At 41.5% G+C, this 13,948-nt stretch overlaps 1 pseudogene across 1 annotated transcript in view; it reads right to left on the minus strand.

Moving 5' to 3' along the window:
• Nucleotides 1-1,472: 1,472 nt before the first annotated feature.
• LOC311521612 (tetratricopeptide repeat protein 38-like) overlaps nt 1,473-13,948 on the minus strand; it is a 29,876-nt pseudogene continuing 17,400 nt past the window's right edge. Inside the window, exons 8-12 of the transcript XR_014714547.1 lie at nt 13,336-13,417; nt 10,329-10,494; nt 4,286-4,445; nt 3,955-4,028; nt 1,473-2,590 (exon numbers count right to left, since the gene is read on the minus strand). The product of XR_014714547.1 is annotated as a tetratricopeptide repeat protein 38-like (transcript). The remainder of the gene's footprint in view (nt 2,591-3,954; nt 4,029-4,285; nt 4,446-10,328; nt 10,495-13,335; nt 13,418-13,948) is intronic.

The raw sequence follows: 13,948 nt of genomic DNA on the forward strand, positions 1-13,948 counted from the left end.
GGCAGAAGGAGAGGCCCCGAGATAGAACAACTGCTTCTGCTGGGCTGAGAGTATAGTTGGATAGGTTAACAATATTGCTAGGTGGGTTGAGGGAACCATTGCTGTGGCCCCTTGTAGCATGTAGTAGTTTAGAAAGTTTAGTGTCCTTTTTCTTTTGTAGAGAAGCAAAATGTGCGTTGTAAATGGCTTGTCTAGTTTTAGTAAAATCCAGCCACGAGGAAGTTTGTGTGGAAGGTTGGTTTTTTATGAGAGTATCCATTTTTGAGAGCTCATTCTTAATCTTTCCCTGTTTGCTGTAGAGGATGTTGATCAGGTGATTCCGCAGTTTCTTTGAGAGCGTGTGGCACAAGCTGTCAGCATAGTCTGTGTGGTATGTAGATTGTAATGGATTTTTTACCTTCAGTCCTTTTGGTACGATGTCCATCTGTTTGCATTTGGAAAGGAAGATGATGTCTGTCTGTATCTGTACAAGTTTTTTCATGCAGTTGATAGATTTCCACTCCATACGGCTAAATGCAGTGCCTTGCATAATGACACAAATCAGATGTCAAGAATTGTAACATTCATAAACCAGTCGGAGAACACTTCAATCTCTCTGGTCACGCGATCACAGACATGAAGGTCGCTATCTTAAAACAAAAAAACTTCAAATCCAGACTCCAGCGAGAAACTGCTGAATTGGAATTCATTTGCAAATTGGATACTATTAATTTAGGCTTAAATAGAGACTTGGAGTGGCTAAGTCATTATGCAAGGTAGCCTGTTTCCTCTTGTTTTTTCCTACCCCCCCCCTAGATGTTCTGGTTTAACTTGGATTTTAACTTGAAGAGTGGTCAGTTTGGATGAGCTATTACCAGCAGGAGAGTGAGTTTGTGTGTGTATGGGGGTGGGGGGATGTGAGAACCTGGATTTATGCAGGAAATAGCCCAGCTTGATTGTCATGCACATTGTGTAAAGAGTTGTCACTTTGGATGGGCTATCACCAGCAGGAGAGTGAATTTGTGTGGGGGGGTGGAGGGTGAGAAAACCTGGATTTGTGCTGGAAATCACTTTAGATAAGCTATTACCAGCAGGACAGTGGGGTGGGAATAGGTATTGTTTCATATTCTCTGTGTATATATAAAGCCTGCTGCAGTTTCCACGATATGCATCTGAGGAAGTGAGCTGTAGCTCACGAAAGCTTATGCTCTAATAAATTGGTTAGTCTCTAAGGTGCCACAAGTCCTCCTTTTCTTTTTAGTGTGTATATAATGTCTTCTGCAGTTTCCACGATATGCATCCGATGAAGTGAGCTGTAGCTCACGAAAGCTCATGCTCTAATAAATTGGTTAGTCTCTAAGGTGCCACAAGTCCTCCTTTTCTTTTTGCGAATACAGACTAACACGGCTGCTACTCTGAAACCTGTCATTGTTTTTATTATTGCATATTTAATAAAGATCTTAAATTCAATCAGTAAAAAGTTCATTCTAAACTGTGAAATTGTTGACTTGCAAAATAAAGTCATACAGGCATGATCTTGAATAGTCAACAATTCAGAATTATGCCTTTGGGGAACCTAGAGCCAGCAGGTGGGCCCAAGGATCTGGGCTGCATATTGGATAGTGTATGTGGGATATTGCTGTGTATGAGCGATGTATAGAATCATAGAATATCAGGGTTGGAAGGGACCTCAGGAGGTCATCTAGTCCAAACCCCTGCTCAAAGCAGGGCCAATTCCCAACCCCCCAGATCCCTAAATGGCCCCCTCAAGGATTGAATTCACAACCCTGGCTTTAGCTGGCCAATACTCAAACCACTGAGCTATCCCTTCCCCCCCAGAAGTGCTCTCCTACCTTCCCCCAGGCCTCTATTGCAATTCCAGGATTGGAGCACACCATGTGGCTAGTGCCACTCCATAGAAGACTGTCACCTGATTCATTAGTTCAAAACCCCAATCTCCTCCCCCACCACCGCATGCATGAGGAGACGATATGGAGTGGAGCTTCGTGGAGGCACAGGGCTCCCACATCCTGCCCCTATTTGCAGCAGTGGTTCTGTGGGGCCAGAGCCTGCTGTGGTTATTGGGCTGTTCATATAAAAGCTCTATCCATCCCAATCTAGTATTCATGTAATTGAATAGCAACACCACTGCCTACTTTGGCAGTTCACAACCTTGCAATAAGTGTTATCCTGCAACCTGATAAGCATAAGACTGATGCGTTCTCCTGAAAAGCAAAGGCTCAGCATGCTTTTAAACAAATGATTGATATCTATTTTATTTGCTACTATCGCCCTGCTAGGCACAGCAAGGCTACAATCTTCCAAGAATCAGAGGTGTGCCAGAAGCTCAAGCAATGATGCTGAATCACCAAAAAAAGCTTCCCAAAGCTCAGATATTTAGAAGATCTGTTGTGGCTGCTGATGCAGGATTTTCCCTATTTTGAGTCTTTTAATGCCACAGAAAGAGACTCATTATAGTGCTAATTATTATTTCCACTGGAATAACAGATTTAAGATTCATCCCATCGCATGAACAGCTGATGCTTTCCAAATAAATCGCTCAGTCAATGGTGAATTTGGTCTCAACCCATCACGTTCTGCCAGGAGGCATCTGAAGGAGGTAAGGGAGGGGGGAAGTGAAAAAAGAGGCCATAAATACAGCGCTCAAAACTATAGCAAGCAGGCTTTTCTGTTTCCTGATTTAGTAGTCATGTGTGGTCTGAAAATAAAAAACTTGCTGCAGCAAAAAGACTGGTAGATGCTCATGTTTCAGTCCCTAGCATTTAAAAGAGTTGAAAATGAAAATCAGTATCGAAAACAGCACAGCTATGTTTTTAAATGCCTATATTGTATGCCTTGACCACAAATACCACAACACAGTCTACCACATAGACTAATAAGAGAGTGATGTTCCCTCTCCCATTTCTAACCCTCCAACTAATTTTCCCTACTTTCACAGCCACATGGCTCTGAAAATGACACAGCACAAGAACTTTGTGAGAAAATAATCTTACTCTCCTCCCTTCAAGATCCTAAAAGCTCCCTTATTCCAGCTCACTGTCTACCACTAACCATCCACTCCTGTTCTGATATCTCACCTCACAATTCTTAACCATAACAAACATTTGAAATAAGATGTCTCATACATAGACTACCTGCTCACATCACTTCTAATGTTCCTTCCCCAGTTATTTCTATTTTGTCTAATTTTGATTGTTAAGTTTTCTGACAGAGAGATCTAATAGGAAAGTGAATAAAATGAGCAAGGATCCCTTCATATCTGGGAGGTTGGAATGATTTTCATTACTTTGAAGCTAGGGGTCTGATTCTCCACTCATTTACATTTGTGTTAATCAGGACTAACCACAGTGAAGTCAGTGGAGCCACTCTAGTGTAAGAGAATGTGATCTTAAGCTTCAATTCTTTCAGCTGCCCTACACAGGTAGACTCCTCCAATAACTTGAATGGGCCTCAGTATGGGCACGTGAGTCTGCTCGTGTTAGCAACTCTTGTGATTTCTACTAACACAAGACTGGCACAATGGAGAGCTGAAATATGGCACCAGAGTAAGTTAGATCCCAAATAAACTGCATGTGGCATCATTATAGTATTCAGCTACTCGTATACGTTTTATTTTGTAATCTATTAAGTATATTGCTCCATATGTAAATACAATGGTTCCATACTGAAAGAGAAAGTCTTTTATAGCTAAACTTGTAGACTACTAATAAATTGGTGAAATCAACCAGCCAAGTTTGTGTAGCTGAACAAACTAAATATTTGTTAATTGCTGTAAATTGTGACCTAAGATTAAATCTAAAATTATGCAGCTTGGTATGTACTTGCTTGCATATCATTTTACTTGTAATTTACAATGTTTAAAAACAATTGAAATTTGTGCTTTCATAAATTGTATTTCTATTTAATGCATATCATGGAATCCAGAAGTTCTGATTTTTAGCAAGTGCTACTTATCTAGCCAGTTTTTGATAGGCTTTTGATTTACAATTTAAAGCAGCATGAATAAATAGCTGGCTGAAAACATCTCTCTGAAAATATGAGTCACAAATGAAATAAGTTAATATTTGGTAATAAATGCTGCAAGTGATAATTGCTTAGATTCTGATTGGTTAAAACTATCCAGGAGAGAATTTCTTTTACATACAGTATTAAGCAGCTGAGACATAGTACTTCTTATTTGTACATTTGAATATTAGTAGTAACATGAAAGCCTAACAGATGCTTCTCAAAGACAAACAAGCCCTACCCAAATGCAATTTAATAAAATAACATTCAAGCCCCTTACCTGAGCATTGCTGCCTCCTATCTGCAGGAGTTTGTAGCGAACTGGATAAAGTAATTCTACTGTCTTGTCATAATTTCCATTGTCAAACTCTACCAAAGCCTGGCAAAGCGGCAACCCCAATTTCGGAGCCAGACCGAGCTCATGGTCTTCACCGGGTGCTCTGCAGAACAGGAAAGAAGTTAACTGCCAATGAGCAGAAGGTCAGACTGCAGCACTTGTACTCCTTTTCGTGCTGTTCTGTCACCTCCTGTTGGAGCAACTTAGGGTATGTCTATGCTACCCGCCACATTGGCGGGTAGCGATCTATCCACCGGAGGTGGATTTATCGCATCTAGTCTAGACGCAATAAATCAACCCCTGAGTGCTCTCCGGTCAACTCCTGTACTCCACCACCACAAGAGGCGCAGGCAGAGTCGACGGGGGAGCGGCAGCAGTGAGTAGATCCTGAGTAGTGACACCGCGGTGAGTAGATCTAAGTACGTCGACTTCAGCTACGTTATTCACATAGCTGAAGTTGCGTAACTTAGATCGATTCCCTCCCCCCAGTGTAGACCAGGCCTTAGTTCCATTGAGTTAAAGGAATAGTGATACAGGAACAAAACCTAACACACATTAGGTTCATTTTGCTAAACAAATCCTTATTTGCTGTAACTTTAAAAAATCCTGAAATCTCGCATATTTTAATTAGAAAAGTGAAGACATCCATTCCATAGTATTGTTACCCCCATTCAACCTGAGTAGTTAGCCAATCATTGGAGCCCTGCAGGTTGTTTCTATTAGGAGGAGAAACTGATAATAAAGTCAGGTATTTCTTTGAGAGAAACCTGTTTATTAACAAGAATGTACAGAAAGCCCTGTTTCCCCAAACGCAGTAGGAAACAAACATAAAACAGGAGGCATTGCTCAATATTCCAAGCCTCTTTTTTCAGCCAACACTCTACCCAATAGCTCTCTCAAATTTCAGGTCACACTACAAGTGATGCTTTGGATGTCTTTGGATTTGTGTTGCCTTCTCTAGCTGCCTGTCTCTTTCTCTCTCACACACACAACACAGACAGAGAGCCCTCTCCATCAAAACCCCCATACCCACATAGCTCAGCTCCTGGCCTTGCATGTAGCCTATGTTTTGGGTGGTGGCTACTATTGTTTTTCAGCTATCTTACTTCAAAAGGAGCTTAACTGCTTCTTTTGTTTATCTGAATGAAAGGCAGCTATTATTTCCACCAGCTCAAACAATTTTCACCCATCCCATTATACATCTACAGTAGAGAATTTTGGTTTTTTGCACAGTGATCCACCTAAGAAAGAGGAATAGAGTCAGCAGGTTAATGCCCCAGTGCAACAGATTATGAATCCAGTTTGTCATCATTTCTCAGTATAAAACACAAACAAACAAATTTAAATTCTGTTTTTGGAATATAGATTTTTCTTTATAATTTAATACACATAGCTGCTATAAATTAAAGCACTTTCTTAGCTCTGGCTGTATTATTATATCACAGTTATAAATCTTTATAACTAGATAGACAGAAACACAATGGAAATAGAGTGCTGAACTTACATTACTGTATTCAGCTGAGGAGTTTGAAAAAATAGCTGACTGTTAGCACTCCTAAACTAATTGGAATGTAAGCTGTTTGGGCCAGGGACTGTCTTTTTGTTCTGTGTCTGTACAGCATCTAGCACAACAGGGTCCTGGTACAGGACTAGGGCTATGCTAATACAAATACAAATGATAATAAAGTGGAACACTACGTTTATGCAATGTCACAAGGATAAAAGTGAATATCCGATGTACAACTGCAAGCATAGTATTTACAGATATATCTAAAACTTCCAACTCATCCCACAACTATAACAATCTTTGAAAAAGCAAGCAATGAGTATATGTGCCTACTTCCCAACAATGGCCTGTTTCTAAGGGCTTGTCTACACTGGCACTTTACCGCACTGCAACTTTCTTGCTCAGGGGTGTAAAAAAACACCCCTGTAAAGCGCCAGTGTAGAGAGTGCCCCAGCGCTGGGAGCCGTGCCCCTCATGGAGGTGGGGTTTTTTGAGCGCTGGGAGAGCTGCGACTACACAAGCCACGTTAAAGCGCTGCCACGGCAGTGCTTTAACATTGCCAGTGTAGACTAGCCCTAAGACATTTCATGCTAATCATCAAACCTGGAGGACAACAACAGCAATATAAATAACTAAATTGTTCTTCAAGATGGGATCTTCAGAAGTGATCAGCTTTGGCCTAAATCTACTCTCCTGTTGGAGTCAATAGTGTAGTTCCCGTTACTTCCATTGAAGTTAAAGTTAAGCACTTTTGAAAATCTCTCCCAGTTTAAGGTTTTCTAATTAAGAGGCTATAAAAACATGATTTATAGCTGAGTTTAAGATGCAGACTTATTTTTTTTTAAATGGCTATTTACAGAATTATGGTGTTTGGTGCCCACACAAAAAAATCTTTCTGTATTTATACGTTTCACAACCCTCATCTCTCACAAGGAAACCACAAATACGGGACACTGAATTTAGTTTCTTCAGTTAATCTGAAAAGACTAGTGCAGCTAAATATTCCAATAAGAGGAATCAGTCCTTCAGTTCATGAAAACATAAGTGTGATACCCACCAGAGTACACTATTATATGGATTTGTTTGTTGTTGTTTTTTTATTTTAACTTTCAGCCTCAAAATGTATAGGGTAGAAAAATAAAAATAACAAAAATAAAGGGCTGGAGGATTAGAATTGTATGGCTATTTTTTAAACAAACAAATAATTTCTAATATAGGTAACGTAATTTTTATATTCTTGATGTGAGTAAACAGTCCTATTACCCACATTTTGGCTTAGTAAAAATGAAGTTTAATTTTATATTTAGTTTTTCAAATATGCATATTCATATCAATGTTTGTTTTCTAAAGTAAATATAGTAAAATTACGTTTTATAATGCTTCAAACAACTATTATAATGCAGAGCAGTTACAACAATGTTACAATGAAGATGTAAAGGTAGGTGTGGACAAGCAGATGAAAGCACTGTGCAGAGGTTGGCAATACTAAGTATAAATTCATTAAATATTCTACAAATTTTCCATCTACCAACGTTTAAATTCTATAGCACATATACTTGGTATCTAGAAGAAAAAAAAGGCTGTCACCATCTGATAATAGCAAGCAAACCAGATATTACTGTTTGGTAGCTTTACATTTCTCACATTTTCTTCTTGATCTCTCAAAGCTTAAGTGGGTCATTTGCATATGCACCAGTGCTGTTCTGCTCTTTTGTGCAAAACAATACCCATCACACTTGATATTAAGATTCCATTTATAAATAGTTTCTAAAAATTGCTAATTGGTTAATAGGTGTCAGTCTCTTAGAAGATTGTTAGAGAGAGTCCAAGAGACCAACATATTGCTTGTAACCATGGCTTATAATCATCTAGCACAGTGGTTCTCAACCAGGGGTCCAGGGCCCCCTAGGGGGCTGCAAGCAGGTTTCAGGGGGTCCACCAAGCAGGGCCAGAATTAGACTTACTGGGGCTCAGAGCAGAAAACCGAAGCCCCACTACCTGAGGCTGAAGCCTGAGGCCCAAAGCCCTACCACCCAGGGCTGAAGCTGAAGCCTGAGCAATGTAGCTTTGTGGGGGCCCCTGTGGCATGGGGCCTCAGACAACTGCCCTGCTTGTTATCCCCTAACGCCAGCCATGGCTTTTGTATGCAGAAAAGCAATTGTTGTGGCACTGGTGGGCTGTGGAGTTTTTATTGCATGTTGGTGGGGGGGCCTCAGAAAGAAAATGGTTGAGAACCCCTGATCTAGCACACCTTCTGTTGTACTTATAACCATCTTTAACACATACTACTCGTGTCTAACATCTATCACTCATATCACACCTTTACACACCATTTATAAATGGAAACTTAACATAAAGCATTACCACAGTAACCTTGCTGCCCTATTTTGTTTGGGTTTAAATGCCACTGCTGTCATCTTTCTAATGCTATGTATACACTATTTTTAATTAAGATTTGTTTTAGCAAAATATGATGATCATTACTCTTCTGAAAACTGACAGACAAATCACAGGCCCTTTCTTCTGTAAGTGAAAAAAGTTATCATTGTAGGTAGCTGCCTCTTTCCCAGCCTATTTCAGGATGTTCCTTTACATATAGCCCTTAAGGGTCAGAAAGAGAAAGCAATGACTGACTCAGACTGTACTCTGAAGAAAGAAGGGAAATCAGTTTCACGCACAGAAAAGTTGTGTACATAAAACAAAAGCAGGAAAAATGTAAGAGTGGAATGCCATTCTTATACCTCCTGTCATGATGGTTAATATAAAAATAAGAGGAAGAAATTTATATTTTAGACATAAACAAGGATGTGACAAACATTCTATTTTGCTGAAATACCAAAATATTCAAATTTGTATAGATGAACCAAATTGTGCCAAAATTATTTCCACAGCGCTTTCAGCTCAATATCATGTTAAAATGAAACAGTAACTCCTCACTTAAAGTTGTCCCAGTTAACATTTTTTCGTTGATACATTGCTGATCTATGAGGGAACATGCTCGTTTAAAATTGCGCAATGCTCCCTTATAACGTGGTTTGGCAGCCGCCTGCTTTGTCCACTGCTTGCAGGAAGAGCAGCCTGTTGCAGCTAGCTGGTGGGCGCTTGGAACCCATGCTACCACGACCGGAAGCCCCCTATCAGCTCCCCGCTCCCCTAAGTTCCCTGTGTGGCAGCTGCCCAGCAGGCTATCAGCTGCTGGCAGTTCAGCTGTCCCTCCCCATACTGCCATGTGCTGCTCCTGCCCTCTGCCTTGGAGCTGCTCCCTGAGCCTCCTGCTTGCTGTGCGGGGGGGGTGGGGAGGAGGAGGAGGGGAAGAAGGGGGCTAATGTCAGGGTGTCCCCCTCCCTCCTGCTCCTGCACCCTGCTTACCCCACCTTCCATAGAGCAGGGGGGACACATGACAGGGACAGGGCTCAGGACGGGGGAAGCTTCCTGGCAGCAGCTGTGGTCTCAGCTTGCTGATCTACTGAACAAGGCAGTGTACTTAGGAGTGGGGTCAACATACTTGAAGAGGCAATGCGCATCTCTCTCTCTCTCACACACACACACACACACACAGTGTTTCTCTGTCTGCCATGCTGTCTCCCCTTCCTCCATTCGTGCTGCCTTGTAGAGAGTGAGACTACATTAATAACAATGAGTTAACCCTTTAGGGCTCAGCCAATTGCAAGTTTATCATTTAGCAGTAAGGCATTCCCTGGGAAATATGCCACGCTCTGACTTCACCACCTCAACCAAGCTTCACAATCATCATCGCTGTGGACCAGTATTAAATTGTTTAAAACTTACACTGTGTGTGTGTGTGTGTGTATATATATATATAGTCTTTTGTCTGGTGAAAAAAATTTCCCTGGAACCTAACCCCCCCATTTACATTAATTCTTATTGGGAAATTGGATTCGCTTAACATCGTTTCACTTAAAGCTGCATTTTTCAGGAACATAACTACAACGTTAAGTGAGGAGTTACAGTAATTCATTGTATGCTTATAGACATTTTATAGATCTCTCATAATGAACACTGATTAAAATTGGGGCATTAGGGCAAAAAGGGCCTTTACAGGTAGTTGGCGTATTTTGTGAAGTTTTCTTAATGCTGTAGAAGAAAAATTCCACTGTTCTGAAATGAACAGTCACATCTCTAAAGTACACCCACTGTAAGGGAAAAAAGTGTCTACAGGGTAAGGTGCCACAAGCACTCAAACTCACAGTACCTACGATGCTCAGACAATGATGTTGCTATCTGACAAGATTAAATACCCAATCTATACATTAAATGCCCAGTTTAGATACACTTAAAATCAAAAGTAATAAGATTTTCTAATCTTAACGTCAGAAACACTACCCTGCTGAAACCACAATTCTGGTTAGGACATCCTAAAACAAAGAACAATAAATTATGGTACTTAGCAAACTGGTAGAAATTAATTATTATACTAATATGCCTTGTGATAAAAAATATTTTAATTCACCTGCTTACTTGGCAAGTTCATGAAAAGTTGTTAAGAGCTCATTGGTGGTTTTGTGGTCTTTGACCCTTAGCAAAGACATGAGAATGTGGACATCATTGAAAAGCCAAACATGATCTTTGGTGTGCTTCTTTGCAAGAGGGATAACTTCATTCCATCTGTCTCCCACCTTTACACCTAGGAGTAATATACATGATTTCAAATAAACACTCCACATGCAAAACCATACCTTTTGGCATATACTCCCAGTTTAATTCAGCATCATAAGATTTGATTACTAGTTTAAGGAACCACCTCTGGACCTGTGTCAAATCTCTTTATTGATCATCTCCAAATATACCATCTGTCACTGATATCCTGGATCCCATTAGATAGGGATCAGACCTAATAATAGGATAAATCAGAGGCGGATTATGGGTTTGTAGGGCCCTGGGCCAGAGCAAGTGGGGGCCCCTCCCCACCCCTTCTGCCTGCAGTCCCCCTGCTCCCATCCCCAGCGCTCCTGTAGGGAGCTGGGTCAGGGTGCAGAGGCTTGACCCGCTTTACCTGCCCGGCATTCTGGCTGGGGAGCAGGGTCGGGATGCAGGGGCCAGGCAGGAATGCCAGGCAGGCAGGGGGAGCAGGGCAAGCCCCTGCGCCCCGATCCCGCTCCCCAGCAGGAGTGCCGGGCAGGCAGAGTGCGTCATGGCAGCGCCCATTTTTCCAGGGGCCCCACAATTGGCCAGGGCTCCCGGGCACAGGCCCCGCTGGCCCAGGGGCTAATCCGCCAATGGGATAAATGACGTCCTCCTGAACACAGATGAGGGAAGATAATGCCCAAAATCATTATTCTGGATCTGTGTGGGGCATATTATTACTAAAGCAGACTGCAGATGAGTGCACCATGACTACCTGTGAAAGCTCTGTGAAAATTATTTACAACTATGATGATGTGGGGACAGTCTGTCTCTTATGAATGCTGGTTGATATTATGAAGCTGTACCATGAAATTGCTGTATCAAGGAAAACCTTTGTATGTGTATCCACCATGAGTGGGCAGAGTTGTGTTATGTCTTCCCCAGACCCAGGACAATGGGAAATAATTAATGTTAACTGAGGTGCTTTGAGCAGGCAATAGACATGCCCAGATAGTTTGCACAAGCTGGGAAAAGATATTTCCTCCTTGGGTGTGGGGGAGATTGGAGCACTGGAAATTTGCCAAAAATCAGAACAAAGAAAACCAGGTGTTGGAAAGGTGGCATATAAATAGGGGATGCTTGCTGTGAGACACACAGGAGGCAAGCTGGGCTGAAAGACTCCATGAGGAGCAGCAACCCCGAAGCCTGATGGGGCAGAGAAGGGCAAGTAGCGTTTACTATGAGCAGATCTGTGTATTTCTCATGCTATTAAACAAAGACTCTTAATGTGTTAGTAAACTATGCAAAGGTCTGTATGTGTTACATGCTTTACAACCATCATATGCCCCTACCCTGAGAGAATTAAACTGTAAGCCAGAGGGCTCTTAACTTTGGTGGGATTCTGGGACTGGGTGTGTGTAGGTTGCTGGAGGGGGAGAGGGAGGGGGATGGCGTCAGCACTGGTCCTAGGGACCTAAGGCATAGGGTTACCATATGTCCAGGTTATTCTGGACATTGTCTCTATTTTGAGACTGTGTCCTCTGTCCGGGCAGATTTTTCAAATAACAGGAAATATCTGGGATTTTTGTAGAGCAGATATTGCAGCTCAGAAAGCGCCCTGATTGGTTCGCTTCCAGATTGGTCCCTCCCATGTATCCACAGCTGATTGGTCCATTCCCCTGCAGGCACAGATTCTGGATCCTGCCCACCCAGGTCCCGGCTCCCAGCCCCGGGCAGGGGGTCCTGCAGAAACTGCTGACTGATGGTTGTCAGTCACTGGGTCCTGGGCTTGCGCCAGTCACCATGACAGGGAGTGACACTGCCCTGTATCTCCAGTGATCGCCCCTCCAGCACCCTTAACTATATCCCCTTCCCCGCCCCCCCCCCCCCCAGCAGTATCTTCTTTTGGCCAACCTGAAATTTGGTAACCCTATAGTAAGGCAGGTGAGCTGATGAGCTCTATTTCCATGAAAGGATAACAGACTGAGAATCAGCACCAGGATATGTGCCACACACACCAAGGGAGGAAACACTACTGCAGCCTATTGAGACCCAGGGAAGCTTAAAAACACACAGGAATCCAGAGGAATTCCCCTGACAGCAGTCTATTGAGGATATGTCTACACATACACAGGTCTACACATATACATGTCTACCCTTCACCCTCGCTGGGTCCCAGAGCTCAATTATCTACACAGCAGTTTTCAGCCTGGGGCCCAAGCCTAAGTCAGCTGTCCCGAGCCAGCCTTGGGTTTTTTATCCCTGTGTCGATGTACCCTGAATGACCAAAAAGAAGTGCTTGACTGGATCTGTGACAACAACTTAGGAGGTGAGCATTTTTTTTCTGGAACTCTCGCTTCATCTTTGTGTTAGAAAGTTAAAGAAAAGACGGATGGCTGTTTACATATTCCCATGGAACTTTTGGAATGATTGGTACTATATTTACATTAACTCCTTATTTCCATCAATATCAAGATTAAGAACTAAACATTAATGTTGGCTTGATATTTACTAAAAGAGAAGTTAATGGCTTTTTAATAGCTTATGCATTTGATCTTTTAACATTAGGTTGAAAAATGAGATCTCTGGGGACAAAGGAAGTGAAACTTGCCAAAAAAAGAAAAATGTGACCTTTATTAATTTGGTTGAATGGAATACTGTATTGCAGGAAAATAATAAACTGTAGGGAGAAATAAAGGTAATGTTCATTAGTATATACTTAAAATTCACCTCTGAAGAACAGCATCTCTTTGAAGATTTCTTCTCTAGCATAACCCACTGCTCAGACTCGCTCTGTATATTTACCTAACTCTTCACCTGTTGCATTTTGGAGGACGAGCCTTTCACCTTACTCTTTTAAGAAGAATGAGTAGACTGAAGCAGAAACTAACAGTTCTTTTACCTTCCAACTGAAGCCGGTACAGCATGGAGCAGTTATCTAGCACAGCTAACATATTTCCGTTTGACAGGCATGCAGGAGCAATCTATAATCAGAAAGTATTCTTATGTTGCATTACCCATATTTAAGTGGAAGTTAACTTACTTTGACAGTACAAAATTAATTCTATCCTCTTACTCTTCCAGATAGAACAACCCAAATTGCATCTTTCAGAAATACAGCAATCTACAAATAATATTCATATTATTTTATCTGTGGTGTTTTTCCATTTATAAAATCAAATAAAGTATGTGTGAAAACTACCTTTTCTACGATCTCTGATCGCCCCAAAATGGACCATAATTACCTCTATTACTTTGCAACAATCACTAGGTAGGACACGATATTTTTGTAAAGTTTAACACCAAAACAGGCATGAAGAGACCTGTTATACAGATTCCTGGTTAATTTGCTGTGGATTATTTTAGAAAGATTCCTCCAAAGTTCAGACAGCAAAAAATTTTAATAAGTCACCTAGAAAAGAAAAGACATGACTAAGGAAGAAGAAGCCTAACTAGTAACTGGACTGGTAATTAATCTACGAGATCTGATTTTAATCATGACAGTTTATATTTAT

Source organism: Lepidochelys olivacea (genome assembly GCF_965140295.1).
Source record: "Lepidochelys olivacea isolate rLepOli2 genome assembly, chromosome: 1".
Lineage (NCBI taxonomy): Eukaryota > Metazoa > Chordata > Testudines > Cheloniidae > Lepidochelys > Lepidochelys olivacea.